General features: G+C 30.3%; 1 long non-coding RNA gene across 1 annotated transcript in view; it reads left to right on the forward strand.

The window, feature by feature from the left end:
- Window positions 1-378: 378 nt before the first annotated feature.
- LOC142320889 (uncharacterized) overlaps window positions 379-21,020 on the forward strand; it is a 386,977-nt gene continuing 366,335 nt past the window's right edge. Inside the window, exon 1 of the long non-coding RNA XR_012755500.1 lies at window positions 379-482. This is a non-coding gene — a long non-coding RNA (uncharacterized LOC142320889). The remainder of the gene's footprint in view (window positions 483-21,020) is intronic.

Genomic DNA, 21,020 nt, shown 5'->3' on the forward strand with positions numbered 1-21,020 from the left:
TTCAAATCGCGGTTAGGCATGGCATATTTCACTCGCTACAAAATTCTGTTACCGTATCTCACGCACAAGTTTCAGTCTTATATAGTGATACTATCAAGCCAAAAAAAATTATTATTATTATTAATTTATTGAAATTGTAACTGCGATAAAATAAAGAAAATCCTACTGAAGCCAGTAATTAATATTTATACCGGTTAATCTAAAAGACTGTTTTCTCTTGTTAGAAGTATAACCTAATGCAAGGCAGTACACTGTTGTTTACTTCAAGACACAGACTACTGCTACGCAATCTGTTTGCGCATACGCTCACTGTCACAGGCTTGTTGAAACAGGTTAGTTACGGTCAGTTATGATACGTAGTGCGCGTCCGTATGTTGTTTGTTGTTAATATGTTTTTGTTTAAGTGCTTAAATAAAGTAAAATGTTAAGTTTATTTGACTGTCTATTGAATGTGAATGTTTAGAATACTTGTTCATAATTAGGTAAGATATTAAAAATATTTTACTTCCATTTAAAATGATAAACGTTCTATTACAAGATAGTCTAATGTAAGCTATTTAATCATCAAGCATTGCATTTATATTCATTCCTTTTGATACTGTATCCGCTAAACATTAGCTTTCTACTCGGTTTACCGTATTTTTTTTTATTTTACAAAGCGATACTAATTTGTTCTATTTTAATAGGTAAATGATCTACAATCATTACAAGTTTAATATTATTATATATATTAAATTGCAGTCAGTACTATAGTAGACTTTAAATCTATTTAGTTCATAAATCAATTGATTTTTATTTTCAGGCATGATTTACTACCATTTAAAAGAATTTGTTGGTTATCAAGACCAGTAAAATGTTACACAAATTTTTATTTTTTCCTAGGCTTCACAAAAAGTGACTATTTATATAACTTTAAATGAACGATGTTTTACGGTTTCAGAATAAGATTACTTTTAAAAAGTAGTAATAGTATATATACATACACAGTGTTTCTAAAATGGTGAGCTGGCTATACTTTTTTGGATACTAAACAGAAAATATTCTTAGGAAAAACGTAAATTTCTCCTTCGTTCTCCCCTGTCCGCCATTTTGTTATTTCAATATAATAATTTATACCTCAAGATCGGATAGACAAACTACATTAAATGGCGGCGGTGTTTATTTTTCAATCCGTTACATCTCCATAAATATTAGTTTTATCAAAATTTATTTGCTAAAATATTAAGCCTTTTATTTTGAACAAAATGGAATTTTATTTTTTTAAATCGGTTAACAAATAGTCATGTTATGGGAGAAAATTGATGTAATTTTGTGCCTACAATAAATATTAATGTGATTCGTCTATTCGAACATGAGATATAAATTATTGTATAAAAATAATAAAATGGCGGACTGTGGGAGAACGAAGGAGAAATTACAATTTTTCCGAAGGATATTTTTTGTTTAATTTACAAGCAGAATTCGAAAAACTATAGCCAGCTCACCATATTAGAAACACTCAGTATATATACATAAGACGGAATAACTTTAAAAAATGTTTACGTATTTAAAAATACATTGTTTTAAAAATCGTGTTTTTTAAAGATACTTATAAAAGATAAAGTATATAACTAAATTTATAAAGGTTATTCAGGTTTATTCATTTTTTTAAATATTCATTACATATTTATATTTTATTATTATCATTTAAATGTTTGAGCTTTAATGTATTTAATAGGATTTATAAATTTAAATATCGTCGGCTTCGGTCGGATTCATTAGGATATTTACCATACATTCTGTTCCTTTCGTATTCATTCGGCTGCTGACGATTCAGCGGCTCCTTACCTCGGTTCTTGACGAAGCAGCGGCTCCAACAACATTATTTAAGAAAATGCATCGTCATTCTTGTGATCGTTCGTTATTCACTCTTCAGTCGTCCCTCTTGTTAAGCTGAAGCTAGTCGCAGTTACAGCCAGTCGTCTACAAATGGCGATAGCATTATTCTAGTACAATTGTATTCAGTAACAAACAGTCCAGTTCATAATTCAATTATAATAAACATTTAATAATATATAAATAATTCATTTAAAATTTCAAGTTATTAAACATTCAATTTATACATACAATAGTATATTCAAATATAAGAAAGCATTAATAATAATATCAACTTATGACTTTAATTATTTAAGAATCAGCGCCAAAATTCATATTTTCGTACGAAGGTGACAATTTTCTCTTTAGTCTATTACATTACTATTTTTTGATTAGGTAAAAACTTGTAAGAGTAAAATTTCATCCGTCCTAATACCCAATAAATAATATTCATCGCTGCATCGAAGAAATCTTTCCCCAAAATTTTTACTAGTATTTATGAAATCCTCCTATAGTTCCCTACAATTTATTTTCATTTTAACTAAACCATTCTTGAAAGCTAAGTAAAATAGATATCAATATAAGTACATTTATTCATAAATCTTGCCTATTACATAGAGACACAAGAGTTTACTAGTACGTTCGTTCGTTCGTTCGTTAGTTAAGGGTAATCTCAGCAATTACAGGAACTTAAAAGTTCCTTAAGATTACAGGAACTTAAAATCTGTAATCGAAAGGAACTTAAGAATTACATTCCTAGTCTTAAAAAATACTTGTCTGTTTTAAAGGCCACTTCTTTTCTAATGACGTAGACTACGTTATATAAGAATTTTATAAACTCACTTAAAATAACAACGAAAGTTATTTAGAGAAAACTGATTGACTCTTTGGATTTAGTTAAAAAGACCATTATTAGATTTCGTAAATATATAAATTCCTTCTAGGAACCTTCTTATTAACATTGAAAATAATTAAAAATTTTGTAACATGTCCTTTTTAAAAGTATTATATGTTAGAAATAAGTAAAAGGCTTTCAAAAAATTCATACTTGTTTCTGGACCATCCAGGATATAAATAATAAACTCCAAATTCATGGAATTTTAATATAATTAGATTAAATTTGACTTAAAAAAAAAAAACTGATGCAACAAAGTTATGGTGCATTTCACTTACCACAAGTTAATTTTTTTTGCTCCTATATTTTCATAAATATTAGCCATTAATACTTTCTATGAAATCTACATGAGAAGTTATAAAACATAACTGAAATTATTTTAGAATTTTAACAAAAATATATACAGGAAGTTATTCCTTTTTTAACGCCCTTTTTTATGATTTAATCATTCAAACGTTACAATCAAATCTTGAACAAAATTAAAAAAAAAAATGTTCAATAATCTTGAATGAAACAAATCTATTTAATTATTTATTTATTTACTTAATTAATTATGTATTTTATTTATTTTCATATGGGGATCAGCGCCTGGTTAGATTTTATTTTCATGTTCAGAATTAATTTTAGAAAAATTTCAAATGGAAAAATTGATTTAACTTCAGTTATTACATTCTCGTCTTAACGCTATAGCAGATCTGTAGCTAAAAGGGATCTGTAAAAGGGAAAGTATTTTAATCGGTTCAGTCTGGGCATATGCGGTTTTCACCGTATCTTGATATTTTGACACGTAAGGAACCCAAAATACCGTATGGAAATTTTCCGGATGTTCGTATGTACGTGGGTGTGTTCGGTGTCATACTCTAAACCACCTCCAGAACTACTGGACCGATTTTGACTATACTTGGTAAGACTGCTTTTATATACAGGGAATTGATGACATTAACTTTTCAATTTAAAAGTTCAAGGGGATGAGGCTGCAGAGCAGGGTCCTCTTCAAGGTCACCCTTAGTATCTTGAGATTTTGCCTAATTAAGGTCTTTTTTTCTTAGGCACATTTGTTAACAATTAATAAATAGTAATATTGGCAAAAAATATTTTTGCAAAATCGCACCCCACCCCAAAAAATTCTCTAAACTAGTGGCTACATGGGTATACTGTCAATAGTAACCCCTGTCACTACAACAAACGCTAGTGTACAATTGACGTGCTAAATTAAATTTTTTTGTTTGCTGAATTTCTTTATTTACTTACACTCGCTACTTAATATAAGTAAGTCATATGACAGACCATCATTTAAAAGAGGACCCCCCAATGATAATCCTCAATTAATACAAAAACAATAGTATAATGTAATATAACATTTGATAGTGCCGTTGAATGTCCATTCGAATGTCCAACCGACATTAACCTTAAAACAACAAAATAAATAATTTTAAATAGAAGTAACTTTGAAACAGCCAAGAAACAATAAACATGAATACCAGGCCGCCAAACCGGATCATCATAACGGGCCATCAACAAGATAATTACATGGAGCCATTTTAGCCTCCTAACATACTCGCTGTTGTCTAGCCGATTCAAAGCGAGGTGACTAATATGCAATCAACCTGAACACATACCTCGAAACTAGACGTTCAACTTCTTCTCAAACGTATGGAATGCCTGCGTAATCGTGGATCTCACCCATTCCTCGCAAACCACGGTGCGTGGGTTATGTTCCGTAGAGGTTTGTTCTGATACCGTTGAATGACTTCCACGTTGCTGTTACTGACCGTTCCCCAGAGTTGAATCCCGTACGTCCATATCGGTTTCAAGAAAGCCTTGTAGAGTGGAAATTTTCTGGACAAAGAAAGTTGTGATCTCTTACCCAACGCGCAGTACATCATCTTAATCTTAATTTCAAGCAACTTCCTTTTTTCCCTAACATGATCCGTCCACGTCAAACGGCGATCAAGGTAAAAGCTCAGGCACCACACCGTATTGATTTGAGGTATCATGACACCGTTTAACCGAACCGTAGGCAATCTTCCCTTCTCATCGAGAATGTCACGTGGCTGGACTTCGCCGGATTAACTTTTTATCCCCCATGTATGCAACCAAACGCTGATGGCATTCATAATAATCTTAAATAATCTGACAACTGTTTGTCAAATTTTTTTTAACAACTTCATTTATTTTATTATGACCGAAAAATATATTTAGTTTTCATAATAAAATTATATTTTCTACCTGCTATAAAAATATTTAAATATCACAAATTTTCTTTTTTTTTGTAGAATAACATTTATCGTTTTATTGTTGTACATGGATGGTAAAAACCAATTCATTTTGTTTGGTTATGTTCTTTTCTACTTTTTCCCGCAATTATTTCAAAAATCGAAGATATCAAAATTCTTAAAATATCCAATTATTTTTTTTCCCTATATTCTTCGTTTAAAATCTGCTGTTGCAGACTGGTAATCATCATAACGGGCCATCAACAAGATAATTACATGGAGCCATTTTAGCCTCCAAAATGATTTTAGACTGGTAAATTAGAAATAGTCCTTTTTATAAAAGAAAAAACTTTGCTATTTTTACCGACACTACTTTTTTATTTTTATTCGAATAGTTCAAATAATCATTATTAAAAAAATACATTTTTAATTTGTAAAGATAATTTTATATGAATTTTTAATTAAAAAATTAACCTTTATATATATTTTTTTTCATCTACTCGACATAAAATATAATTCAAAACAAGCAGAAATAAATGAATATTTATGAAGAAATATAATGGTTTTACCATTAAAATAACATTTAATAACATATTTTGTTACTTTTATTTTATTAGAATTTTTTTTTTTTAATGAAATGAAGTTACTGTAACTGAATAAAACGTCAATGTTATAATGTCATTTTCTCCGTATTATATTCATGCAAATTTCTATTGAATGAACGGTTGGTACGGTAACCCGTTTTGCATCGTAAATATATATATTTATATATACGAGTTTGAATGACGTATTAGGCTGAAGAGCTTTGAAAGGCTAAATAATAATTTAATACCTTCTGGAATGAAACTCTGTACAGAAATGTTAGTAATCATTGATGATAACTTGATAATTATTAAAATGTTATGTATTTAATTACATTGACGTTAACATATTTTATTTAAATATTTCAGTTATTTTATATTTAGATTAAATTAAATAAATCTGTTTTATTGAAATATTTACTGCAAAGATCTTTGTACTATGTAAATGTTAATAAAACAGTTTATTTTTCATCCTTGTTGTTGTGTGTAATTGATTAATTAATGAATTATTGTCTAGAGTTTTTCAACAATAATTTTTATTTTTACCCACGACCGAACGGAGATGGTATATGAGTTTGGGGTAAGAGATTGTGTGCGCGTGCACACATACACGCGCGAGCGAGCGCATTTGTTACCATTTTATTCGAAAACTACTGGAACGATTTCGATGCGGTTTTTGCACTACATAGGTATCACTTCAGAGTAGGTTCTTAGACTTGTTTTATACGGTTATAGGCCACTAGTGGGTGCTGAACGGAGATGGTATATTTTTTGGGGGATAAGAGGTTGCGTGTGGTGTGTGTTACCATTTTCCTCAAAACTACTGGACCGATTTTTTTGCATTACATAGATAACACTTCATGTTCTTAGATTAGTTTTACGGTTATAGGCCACCAGTGGGCGCTGCAGTAGATTTGTTTCAGTTAAACGGTTGGACCGATTTTGATGCGGTTTTTGCAATATATAAGTAGCACCTCACAGCAGGTTCTTAGATTAAGTTTAATGTTATAAGCCGCCAGGGTTGCTGCAGTAGATTTGTTTCTTTAAAACGGCTTCGTGTGTTTTTAAAATTTTTAATTTTACATAGATTGTATCATAGTACAATTATATATTATTATCACAGATTTTTTATTTATTGTCTTCACACAATGTTTATTTTTATTCATTTACAATTGCTTGTTATTTTTAATTTTATCTTACGCACAAAGCTTACATTTTCTTACATTTACTTACATTTGCTTACATTTTCTTAAATTAGCTAAACCTCAGTGATTTAAAATGTTAACTTCACCAAAAAGGAAAATTCTAATCGGTTACATCATCAACTGTAATTTTTCTCATACTTTAATGTACCATAATACGCTCAGGATCAGAAATGCAAAAGATAAATATGTGGAAAAAGTAGGTTTGTAGCTAGAAAGCTTAAATGTCTTCCACTATCTGGTTATATTTTCTTTCTTTTTCCTGTTTAGCTTCGGGGAATTACCGTCAGGCATTACTTCAGAAGATGAATGAGGATGATATGTATGAGTGTAAATAAAGTGTAGTCTTGTACAGTCTTAGTTCGACCATTCCTTAGTTGTGTGGTTAATTAAAACCCAACGACCAGAGAACACCGGTATCCACGATCTAGTATTCAAATCCGTATAAAAGTAACTAACTGCCTTTACTTGAACGCTGGAACTCTCGACTTCCAAATCAACTGATTTGGTTATCTGGTAGAACAAATTTTTTCGAAGTGCAAAGTCGTGTTGTGACTTGCAGCACATGACAAAAATTCACGGAGAATTTTCTCCCGTTGTAGAAATTCAATAGCAATCTGTTTACCTTGCACGTTGCGTATTAATTACCTAAGCAACAACATCTTCGAAACTGAATAGCATGTAAAGATTAGAACGTTCTCCGTTAACTAGCTAATGAAATTCTGAATTCAGAGAATACAACTACTCGATAATCTCGAATACAATATTTTTGTCATAGTAGGAAGTCCGTATCTTGACTAACAGCCGACAACAAACTGCAAGAAATCAGTATTGATTTTAATAATTTTGATCACATTCTATAACAGTTTTGTTTATTAAATACAGAAACCTAAATTCAAAAACCGGTTAGTAATTTTGACTTATATTTTAAACTTTTGAGAAGATCTTTTGTTGCATAAGATCGTATATATTTTACGGAAAAATGTACATAAACTGCTGATTCAGTCAAAACAACACCTTTGATCGATGAGATCATTAACTTTGGTCTGATCTCCTGACAATCATGTCCTAATCTAATGACTAAATATACGATGACATGATTAGAATAATCGTATTTCTCAATAGTAATCATAGTCTTTCCGGACTACTTTTCAAGATAATAACCTTGTGATTAAAAACATAAGCCGATCCTAGAAAAGAAACTGACCATCCTTCAGGGATTACTGTAGACTTTAATCAGACTGTGTGATCGTTTCCTTTTTTTATTTACCCATGAAAAATTAAATAAAAAAACTGATAACCCCGTTATCAGTTGTCATGCGAAAGCATACACTAATGGTTACTGATCGGTAAAAAAGACCGCATAATTATATTAAGGTCAGTGACCTCAGGGGTAAGTTACCGTTTATCCTATTTAACTTTGTTGTCTTTTATCCTATTTTAAAAATTGAAACTGATTATTGCTCAGCTAAACATCCTGAGGAAAGACTAACTACTGTTCTCGGTCGGTGGAATGAAAAGACGAATTCATAACATAATTGTTTCTTCTTAGTATATAGAATTTCCAATAATAAGGGAATCAAAAGAAAGTTCTTCAGAGTTTTTTTATTATTCAGACAGAAAGTAACAATTTTTCCTTTTATTTTCTGTAAATAATTAATTTCCATTCTTGGAGTAAAGGAGAGAAAACAGCAACATCTGTTTAATAATTTATAAGTTTAGTTAAAATTAAAACTAGATAACAAAGTTACATTTTAGTATTTTATATATAGTGAAATGAAAAGTGTTTTTCACGTGCTAATAATATATCTATGTAGAATGTACCGCTTTATGGTATTGAACTACGGTAATAAAATGACAAAAAACAAATAATAGAATATTTGTAGAAGTAGTGCTACAGAAGAATATCAATGAAGAACAAAAAAAAGGTTCTAAACTGGATAGTAAAAAATATGCGTAAAGAAACTGTTGACAAGAAAAAATTATTATTTTATTTTTGGTACTGTATATTTAGACACCGAAAGTTAATTAATTGATTTATATCGATATGATTAGAAATAAATTACAAATGTTACGTTTTGGCAGAATTAGAATTATGTTTACAAATTTTTAATTCAGTTTTATACCAGATTTATTTGTGCATGAAAAACCTCACTTCTTTTAATAACCTGACTTTTATGTATTTGACTTTTAATTTATAATTAAGTTAGTAACAAAGGCCTTTGTCTAATAATAACCCAAATTCTATTCTCCAAACTTAATATTTAATTCACCATTATTTTTGGTTTTCGTAAAATTCAATACTATTATTTTAATCATAATTATTTTCAAATTATTATTTTTGTAAACAATTAATAAAATGTGTATAACTGTAACTTTTATTTCAGCTTAATTTAGTTCTCATCTAAAAAAACATTTTGTTAGCGTATTTTAAAATCGTTATTTTTTTCTGTTACGTTCAGTAGTGAGGATTTTCATTTACAGAAAAAAGAAACGTTACTTTTCGTCCTGGATTTTTCAAACAAATTTTTCTTCTGATTCCTTTATTGTAATTTTACATTATGTAAGCTGCAATCTTTCAAATTGTTAATGTCTTGTTTTCCCAATTAAATATGTAACATACAACGAAACGTAACAGTTATTGAAACAGATAGTTTATTTCAGGTTTTTTATCGCAGATTTTATCTGACCATGTAGACAATTGGACCGGTGAAAATGACAGGCTACCTTAATGGAGGTGGTAACTCCGCTGAAACAAAATTTGCGGTGGACCCTTGGAAAAGTATTCATTAAAAGTATTTGATATGTGGATAATGATGGGTCTGTTAAAAGAGAATGAATTTTTCTACTTCTGTTTTTATCTGTAGTAAGAAACTGGGATTGGAGCAACAGTCATGGTTTTTTTTTTTTTTAATAGAAAGATTTTGACGCTTTGTAAAGTGTAAGGCTTATTGTTGGAAATGAGATTTTTTCGATCTTTACTTTCTCTTAGCGTATCAGATACATTTAGTGAATGTAGATTTTTAATGTTTCATTTTAATTACAACTTCAAATTAGACTTATTGAATAAATCGTATTTAATATGATTAAAGTTTTATATATATATATATATATATATTTAGACTTATGCAAGTTTATTTTTACTTTCCTGGCATCATAGCTTTAGAGCTATGATACAGGAAGAAAAAAGTATGGTTATCAGTCAAAAAATGAGGTATGGGATTCTTTATTTTTCTTGAAATTTCATGAATCAGTGACCCCAAAAACAAAGTGGGGAGTAATGTTGATATTTGAAAGATATCTTTTAATGAATTGCATATTATTTTACAGTGTTTTTTTTTTTTTATGTATTCCTAAGCTTAATAACAGTGCAAGTGATCCAAAAATATTACTTTGGAGGCAATATTAGGGGAGGGAGAAACATTTTTAAATACTGATTTTTAAATTTTTTAATTTCCTGGTTTGCTGCATACAGGAAAATAATGATAGTCAATCAAAAAATGAAGTGTGGATTCTTTTGTATTTCTAGACGTTTCATGGCCCAGGAACCCCAAAAAAGGTGGTAATGTATTTACGTACGTACTTACACATAATATCGTACGTATGTATGTACGTGAAATGGTGTGTTTGAACCTTAATAACCTTTGATTCGGTAGATCGATTTTGGTGAAATTTTGTACCAATTTGTTGGTAAAATTTTAGGATCAGTATCTCTAGGGGACTAGGGAATTTTTTGGGGGTTAATATTCTCAAAAGTTTGCAAACACAATCCTGCTTTATATTAAGCTTAGTACATGCGAGCACGCTTATCTTACCATTAAAAAAAAAAAAATTGCCCAAGATTCCTCCTACATGAAAAATCGAAAAGAGCTATCTTTTTATTTATTTCAAATTTTTTAACCGTTTCTTTAATGTTCTCTTAAGTATAATAGTTGTGCAAGCAGCCCCAAAAAAATCTTACGGCGTTATTGGCGGGTGAAGAAACCGAACAAAGTGTAAAGGTTTAAATTTTTAAAGTTTTTCAAACTTTTTTACTTCCTTGAATCGCGAAAAATTTGGTTTTCAGATTTCAACGGAAATGTCCATTTTTGACCATCCCTGAATCCATTTTGACTAGTTTGGCGTATCGTCTGCACATACGTATCTCGCATAACTCAAAAACGTTAACCGTAGAATGTTGAAATTTCGGATTTACTACTGTTGTAACATCTAGTTCTGCACCTCCCCATTTGATTGCAATCGACTGATCGAAAAGTGTCAAAATATCCCAAAATTCAAAAAAAAATGTGGATTTTGGAGTTTTTCTTAACTACAGTAATAAATAAACCCTCATTGAGAACTTTTATCAACGATTTATAACATAAGTGATACTTATTTTCATCGGTTCCAGAGTTGTAGCCAAATAAAATTGTAATTAATGAAATATACGGATCTTAGGGGAAGCCACATCTGTTCGAATCACATTTCATCTCCTTTTTTATAACTTTTTTTTTAAATTTAAATATATTGATTTATTAATAATTTAATAACCTCTCATTGTAAAAAAAATATTTACGTTGAATAATAATTCAATAATAAAAGAAATCATAAGTATGTATGTATATATATATAAATATGTATGTATGTATATATATATATATATATATATATATATGAAAAAATATCAGGAGTTATTTTTGAGATAAAATTTTATGTATTTTTTATTTCAAAAAAATTATGGATATGTAATTTAATAGTCGTACAAGGAAATCATGTGGTGTCCTTATCAGATTTTTTGGTTTAATTAAACTATTAATTATAATTAAAAGTTTAACAATAGACTTTTATTAATAATATAACAATAAAATTTCATCATAATTCACCCCCACAACTAGCAAATAAATATTAGGTAACGTTTTATTTTTTGTACATTTTTTAATGAATTTTTTTCCAGTTTCTTCCATTTAATACAATAAACGTAGGAAAATAAAATAAGTTTCTTGGAAGGTGATTTTGAAAGTAGAGGAGCAGAAAAAATAAACAATACTAATGTTTTGAATTTTTAAAACCTTCTTTTTGGTTTATTTAAAATTAATATTTTTAAATATGTATTCATAAAATTCCTCTACACCAAAAATGATATCATATGTAATTTTGTTCACGTTTAATTTTTCTACTATATAAAAATAAATAACCAATGCCTGGATAGTATTACAACTTTGTTGTCAGCTTTTTTATATAATTTTTTTATATCCGACTAAATTATTCAAGCTATATTAGATCACTTTTTTACAATTGTATCATCATGTTAACATAAAACCAAACACGTACAAAAATACGATTCAGACTTTTGTGGATATATTTATATGGCCGTAGGCTACTTCATAATAAATTAGCATTATAAATCTGTATTAATTTACAATAAATAAGAGAACTGAAACTAATTTTATGAATCGGTAAGTGATCCGATAAATGGAATGGGCAAAATAAAGATGAAAATGAGAAAAACAGACAATAAAAATGTGACAAAATATAATTTATCAGATAATATTGCAGTGAAACCTCATGCAAATGAAATATTCAAAAATACATTTTAGTTTAAATGAAATTGATCGGTAATATAAAATTTATATTAAAAATATGTCATTGTTTAACGTTGAATGTATTGTTTTGAACTGTACTTTTAATTTGCAGATGTCTGTTCATGTCCTTTTTTTAAAATTTAGTTTTTTTAAAACAATCCTTATTAAAAATTACTTGAACTGTAAATAAAACAAAATCGTTTATATGAAGGAAATACTATGTAAAAAAAAGAGACCATTGGTTTTAGAATAAAAGGAAAAGACAGTATGTCTTTGAACAGGAAATAAGCTTCTCAGTATTGGAAAGTAAAGGCGCCTGACTCGCTCACAGAAAATATTAAAGAACTGTGGAAGGATCTCTTCTATTCTTTCAAAGCTGTTTGTCAGAATTAAATAAAGCATTATCAAACGTTATGTGAACATTACACTGCTTTTTTAACTTGAGAATAAAGCTTACTTTTAGGATTAAGAAGAGTAGCGTAAGATTGATATGATAAAGGTAAGAGGAAATTAAGAATACGCTTATACTGCGTTTCATTATTAGTAAAAAAGAGGAGTTAAAAAGAAACAAATATATAAATTTAATTTTTAATACAATTGTTTCCGAAATTTTTTTTTAAATTTCATTAATTTTATCCACCAAAATTTACCTTAAAATCCACCATAAAATGTTTATTAAAATCAGTATTTTTATATAAAAAATACTTCCTACTATAAAGAAGCATTTTTAAATTACTTTTCTATATTCTTATCCCTAAAGATTTTGTTGCCCTAATTAAAATTAGGGCACTCTTTCAATTTTTAAAAGAATATATCGAACAATTTCTTTCTTTTCTTTGTAATCTCATTGGTTTAACCATTAATGTTTTTTAAATCTCAGAAAGTAAATGCCTAAAATTTTCACCGGTAGTTTGTGGGTGTACCATGTGGATACGACAATATTTCAAATTCTACTTTACGCAGAGTAGCCTGGATTTCACCCAGGATTAAACCGATTTACTTTGCAAGTTTAATCAATCGGTTCAATCATTATTTAATGAATTGTGTTGAGACAATAGAATCTGCTAATTTAATTAAAAAATCAAATATAATGAAAAACTGTATTGTTAGCGATTTTATTAAAACTTTCTTTATTTAGTCGCTTGACGTGATTGATGTACATTTCTTTTCTTAATGTTAAGATCAAAATATTAACTTTTCATTATCATTTTTATTATATTTGTTCCATTCACCTTTTCTTATTCATTAACAGTTTCTACGTTCTTTTAAAAATATTCACAAATCCTAGATGTCTTAACATACGATATACTCTAAAAATCACTTCAAACTATTTACAAGGGTATGCCACAACTTAAGCTTTTTGGAATTCGTTTTTAAAGTCTCTTCATCTTTGTTGCATCGACTAACAAAATGCTCAACATTCCTCTGTAGCACTACTACATTCAAGAAACTGCTATAGTTTGCCTATTTTTTTTTCTTTTGACCGTTCTTTTTTATGGATAAATAAATTTTCCAGCCCAAGATAGTTGAAATTACTTACCTTCGTGTTACTGTTGTACGAATATATAGTTCAGAGCAAAAGTGGCCTTTACGAAGAGCAGAAATAGAAAAATTGTTAAATGGCAACCAATTTGAAACCAACTATTAGCAATTTTTTAAAATTTATATTTATAAAGATGGATAAAGTTGTTCATAAATATGATGTTTTTAACGAAAACATTGAAGTTTGAATTTTCATTACGGATAAAATAAGTGATAATAGAGTACTTTATATGCACAACTTTACTGAATTCCTAACGTTTTCGTCAAATAAATTGAAATTCTCACAGTAAAACAAAATAAAACGAGCTTTAATGTGGTATAAAACTCATTTTTTTTCCATAAAGTGTTATAAGAAAAATAACTATTGAAAGATAAACGTTTCTTTCGAGATGACTTTAGCAGTACCATTATTCCTTTCTCTTTCTATAATTTAACAAATAATAATTTCCTCATTCTTTCTATAATGATTCTTGCCTTTTCTCATGTTCTATGCTAACTTTGAAAAATATCAGCTCTAATTTTCATTCTGATTAAAATGAAAATATAGAGTTTCAGTTTTGATTACTGTATTAATAATGTTAAGATTTTTATGTACTTTTTCTGCATTACGAAATTTTTTTGCAAGATGACATGCCAAATTTGTAGCTTTATTTTTCCAGCTATGTAAGTGAATTTTATACTCGAATTTGAATTGGTTTTTATGAAAATGGAGCTCATTAGGAAATTCTGCTTGTTTTAACAAAATTTAGATCACTAATTAACATAAATATTATTTGTTTTTACGATCAAGCATAATTTACCTTATGTTTTTCATAAAAGCAACGTAACAAAATAAAAATTATCCCTAAAATTAATTGATAAGAACAGAAAAAAAAATTATGCTAAATTTATTGCATCTGTTACTGATTGGATTGTATTTGTAATATAATATAACTTGAATGGTAGGTTCAGAATTGCTGGTAGGCACGACTTGATAAGCAGACAAACAAAGTACTTTCAGGTATTTTCCAGTTTAATCAATAGGCACATTTTTTTAAAATCAATTTTCTGTTTGGTTAATATTTTTCAAAATCTTTAAGGTAACAATAAAAGCTTTATTATTCATATTGACGAAAATTTGAAATACGAATTAATTCCCACGCATTATAAAATGACCGAAAACGCTATATCTAAATTTTCGTTTTAACTGAAGAATGATATAAATAATAAAAATGGATTGACGATTTTTGGAGTATGTTTACTCCTTTCTCTCTGTACGTATTCATAAAAAAAGGACTTTAATAACTGTTTTTCAAATATACCTCTTCCAACAAGTACTCAATTGCTTTCACTGGGAAAAATTAATAATTTTATCTTGTTTTAATAAATTAAAAAAATTAAAAAATTAAAGAAAGAACTAGAAAAAGAAAAATTAATTATAATATAATTTACAGAGAAAAAGTTCAACCATTTGATATGATACATTTTACAGTTCTCTCGTTTTATGTTTCGTATAATATTATACAGAAAGTTATACATTCACTGTGTTAAAGATACTCACCAAAGCGGGGGTATTTTGATTCTCTTTATAACTTAGAAAGAGAAGCTTTCTCAGTCGTGTTAGGTCACGCAAAGAGTTAACTAACTCATGCATACATAAATTCATAACAGCATGTATACCAACACAGAAACAGTTTTACACGAATCTTAATTAGTTTACAATATAAGTTTAAAATGTAATCCTATTACTGTATTCTTAGTACTTTAACAAATTCTCTAGTTTATTACAAAATTGTATTACACTAAAAATGTTTGAAGTTACAAAATTATTTCATCGTAGAAATTTAATTTTTTTCACTTTTTATTCGTTATTCATCTACCAGTGAAATATCACGTTTATTTAACATTTTAATGAAGACATTGCTTAGAGGTAATGTTTGGTTAAATTTTTTTGTAGAACTAATGTTTAACATTAAATTATTATGGTTGAAGTATCTTCCTAGTTTAGTAACTACATTTCATAAATAGTGATGTTATACAACAAATAAAATATGTTATCTGGTGTAAAAATAAAATTCAATTAATTTAGTAGTTTATAATCTTAGGCTCACAAATACGGCACCGAAAATATAATGTGGTAAATGAAAGAAACATTGTCACAAGAAATACTGCGCCACAAGCCTAAGATTGCTGGATTCGTACTTGTTTTAATTTATTTCACGTCAGTATTAAAAAATCGTGGAGGTTTGCGGGAAAATACGTGGCACCATCGAATCATACTGCTCTCAGAATTTCGTAAATTGTGACCAAAAAGGTATTAATTAACCCGTTTTTTAATTCATAAAGAAATAACTTAGTTTGAGAATAAATATCACGGGACAAGATCCACTTTATCCTTGTGTAATTGGATATATTACTATGAGAGATATTTCAAAACCATATATATATATATATATATATATATAAATATATATAATGCATTTCAAACCTCATTCCACGTTTGACTGCGCTTTTTCAACTATTACATATGGCTGAAAATTATATATTTGAAAATACTAAATTACCGTATTTATTCGAGTACCCCCCCCCCATGACTCGGAATAAGCCACGCAACTAGATTTTCCGGGCCAAAAATATAAAAAAGTAAATCGAGTTAATACCGATATTTCAAAGTGCAACAGATATGATAAAAAAATACGTAAATACGAAAATGTTCAGAAAGTAAAGCATTTAATTCGTTCATTTAAATTAGAATATTAATAATTAATTACCGTAAGTACTACTTTAGTTCAGAATCAGAAGGCCAGTAAAACGATAAGAAAGTATCATGTTGAAAAGAATCATTTCAGTACGCTTTTTAATATGGTATTTTATTTTTAATTAATCACTGTCACTGTCAATGTCTGTAGAAGAGTTACCGGTAGTCTCCACGTCGTTCTGCCAAAGTGATCGTCTTCACTACCATCAAGTTCATTAGGTATTCCGCATTTTTTTACACTTTTCCTTACTAATTCCGTGGAAATACCTTCCCAAGCATCTTTTATCCAAACACAAATCCGGTTAAAATCTGGGCGTTTGATTCTTCCTGTAGGCGTGAGAAAGAAATTTTCATCAGTCATCCATTTACTGACAAGTTGTTTTAATGCAGATTTGAACGGTTTATTATTGCAGACATCTAGTGGTTGCAATAGAGTTGTCAATCCACCTGGAATTATTACTTGGTCTGTCATACCCTTTTTTAAAATGTCTTTCACTTTATCAGTCGTATGCCCCCGATAACTATCCATTACTACTATACCGGTATTTTTTTTATTAAGTAAACATCCTGATCGCTTTTGCCATACACACCTGATCCAATCTAAAAGTAAGGTTTCGTCCATCTAACCTGATTCCTGTGCTCTGATAATAACTTCATTTACCTGTACGGTAGGAAGAGTTTTTCTTTTACAAACAATGTACGGAGGTAATTTTGATCCATCAGAAGATATGCAAAGCATAACATTACATCTTTGTTTCTCATAACCGCCAGTGGGAATCGTAATACATTTTTCACCTTTTTTGTTTACGGTTTTGTCAAATGGCATTTCAAAATATACGGGGTTTTGATCAGCGTTTCCTATTTGAGAAGGCAAATAGCCTTTATCTCTTTATCTTTTCTAAGATTTATTATGTATTTGTGAAAATTTAATATTTTTTGTTCATAAGCGTCTGGAAGTCGTTGAGAAATGGTCGTCTTTCGTCTTATTAACAAATCATTTCGTTCAAAAAATCGTGTTATCGATCCACGGCTTGCTTTAAAATCAACTTTATTCAATGATTTTGAATAGATACGGTACTTAATAATTGAAAATTATATATAAATATTTCATTTCTGATGTCTCTTAAAGGAAGAAAGAAAGTGGAACGATAGGTGAATTCCAAATTAAATATTACTCATCAAGTATTATTCGAACAATTAATCCTTACTCAAGGTTTATTCAAAGCTAATTAAACTTTTATTAGTTCATATCAATTATTATCCATGATTATCTGAACTTAGTTCGAAAGAAAATAGTCCGAAAAATTATAGTTTCAGACGCTATCCTCAAAAGAGGTTAGTTACAACTTCTTAGAGGTTGTAATAATAACCTTAGGTTAATTAACCTCATTGAAGTTAATTCCTCAACAGAGGTTCATTATAATTGTTAACAATTACACTTGTTATAATTGTTGTTAACAAGTTTTAACAGCAAAATGTGTTAACTGTAATTGCTGTTACAGCAGTTCTTTCAAGGAACTGTTAAAAATTAATTTATTCGTAAATTTTGTGCTGATTAATATTATTTCTTTCTGCATAAGGATAAGGAGACTTTCATTCATATTATAATTATTAAATTTCTATGTTACGATTATGTTTATTATTAAGACAATTTTGTAGTGCGTTGTAATTTTTTGCTTAAGTTTTGAGTTTTTTTTGTATACATTACTGTTTTTGTTTTATGAGCGAAATTTAAACTTAATTATTACTCTCATTTAAAATAATTGATTTTTTATTTAAGACCTGTAGAAGAATTCGGTTCTAAAACACTTATAACAACATCTTTCGTTTTCTTATGTCCCTGTAATTAATAAAATAATTTCTTTAAATTCTGTAGCCAATTTCCGTGGTGTAGGGGTAGGATCTTTACCTTTAATCAGGAGGCTTTGGGTACGACTCCCGATCAAGCATGGCTACTCGCTACAAAAAAAAGAAGGTATTTCTTTATCATCCATCGGCACCTATTTCAGGATGTCAGCCAGAATAAAATGTTATATAGGGGAGTTAATTGCTGAGGCCGGAGTGCGTCAGGCTATTTGTAATTTAGGCAGGGGTAAGTGCCCGGGCTTTGATGAAATAACGACCGAGCACTTTGTTTGCTCGGTAAGTGTAAGTGTGAGAACTATCATACGGGTGTTCAATATATTGCTGTTTGGCGGGTTCCTCCTTGTATGCTGGAAGAAAGGGATTGTTAAATTGCTGTTTAAAGGAGGCTATAAGGATCCCACTGTTAGTTCGTCTTACAGGCCTCTGACACTACTGCCGGTTATTGGTAAAGTCATTGAGAAGGTTCTGTACCTTCGTTTAAATGAGAGGCTGACCACGCGTGGGTTACTGATAGAAATCCAGCATGGGTTTCGTCTCGGAAAAGGTACTGAGAACGCCATACTCCGTGTGGTGAGTGTAGTATCGACGAGTGTGGCGGAATAAGTCTTGGGAATCTTCCTGGACATTTCCGGTGCTTTAAATAACCTCTGGTGGTCTTCTGCTATTTACCAATTGCAGAAAAGAGCATATAATGATAAATAATTGCAATTACTGCAAAGTAATATGTCATCGCGATGTGTTACTCCGCGAGCAACAGTGTTTTACAAACCTCATGGTGCAACCATGTGGTTTGTAAAACACTATCTAAGGGTTGTCCTCAAGGCCGTGTGTTGGATCCTCTGTTGTGGGTGGTTGAATTTGATTCTTCTGCGGCTGAGGTTGCACAGTGGGTGTCGCATGATGGCTTATGCCGATGGCGGACTCCTGCTGATTGAAGGATGCTCACAGAATGAGGCAGATCTCAGGGCCACTCGTGCATGCAGGATATTGGAGCTGTGGGGTCATCAACACAAGATGACGATCAGCCCGGATAATACGTAATGATATTCCTCAAGGGTCGTTTGGCTGTTACGCGACGGGCTCACATTTCGATGGCAGGCCAGCGTGTTAAATATGTTCAGGCACTGAAGTATACCTCGGGGTGATCTTGGTTGAAAAGTTACAACTCAAGAGGAACCTTCACATCGCGAAAAAGGCCTGTAGAGCCTTCTTCGCTATTCGACGTGTCAAACCTGATTGGGAACTTAATTTTATGATCATGAGCATTCTGTATACAAGCGTATGTGAGGCTGTTACTCTATATGCAGTGCCTGTTTGGGTAAGAAGACTAACATTTTAAAGTTATCGAAATATTTTACTGAGGGCTCAACGATTTACGTTACTCACAGTAACGGGCGGTTACCGAACCATTTCACGAGAGGCCATCTTGGTGATTGCGGGTGTGAAACTAATCGATATGATTGCGGTAGAAAGGCAGGAACATTATGCTGCTAGGAAGTTGGGTGACTAGACCTCTGAAAAGATTCGGGAGATCGAGCAGCCTGGATACGATTCTTATTCTTCCCCTTCCTCTCTTTTTGTTTGCCAATCTTTCATCTGCATCTATTAATAAGAACTTTCTTCTCATACATTATCCTAGCCAGTTCCTTTTCCTGCTAAAAATAGTATATAACATATTCCTTTCTTCTTTTGCTCTTCTCAACATCTCCTCATTTGTTTCTTTATCCTGCCAACAGACATTTATCATTTTATGCCACATCCTCATCTTTAATGCCGCAATTCATGGTATATCTTCCTTTCTCGAAGTCCACATTTCTGCATCGGAAGATGGGCGGTATATGCATGATCTTTTCCAGAATATTAGATGCTTGCAGCGTGCCTCCTGTATTTCCCCAAATAAATATTTGGGGTTTCTATAAAAAAAATATCTATTACAATCTCTTTACAGCTTTACGGCGTTACAGAGCTTTAAAATTTCTTTCAGGACACGGTGCTTTTAGGAACAAGCTGGTGTGATTCGGCCTGATGGATGCGGAGTTGTGCCTGTAGTGCGGGGTTCTGATGACGCTTTTCATGTGTTATATGAGTGCACAAATTACGATGAGAAAGGTACTGAGGTGATTTGTCGTCTCGATATTCCGGGTTGGCACTGGATATCCTGCAGTTTTGGGATAACCAGGCCGAATGGTCAATAATAGAGGAATTTATGATTTACCATGCAAAAGAAAGGATTGAGGGGTGTACAGTACTGATTGGGGTTCCCTTCTTTCTATGGGTTTCTCATTTTTATGATTTCTCATTTCTTTGTTACTTTGTATTTTTTGGTTTTCATGTTAGTTGTTATATTGTGGTTTTGTTTAATGTTTCACTTTTATGTTTTTCAATTATTGGTTGGTTTGAGTTGTGTGTCGAACTCACCTTTACTTGCTCGAATAGGTGATTTCAGTTCCTTTATTCAACGTTTCGGAATTCAGTCTTGTTTAAGACTATATTTGATATGATACTAAGAGTTCATCTTTGTTAGTAGTACATCGATGCGAATGCCGCAAGCGACATTCCCATCGGT

Source organism: Lycorma delicatula, chromosome 3, assembly GCF_047948215.1.
Source record: "Lycorma delicatula isolate Av1 chromosome 3, ASM4794821v1, whole genome shotgun sequence".
Taxonomy (NCBI): Eukaryota; Metazoa; Arthropoda; class Insecta; order Hemiptera; family Fulgoridae; genus Lycorma; species Lycorma delicatula.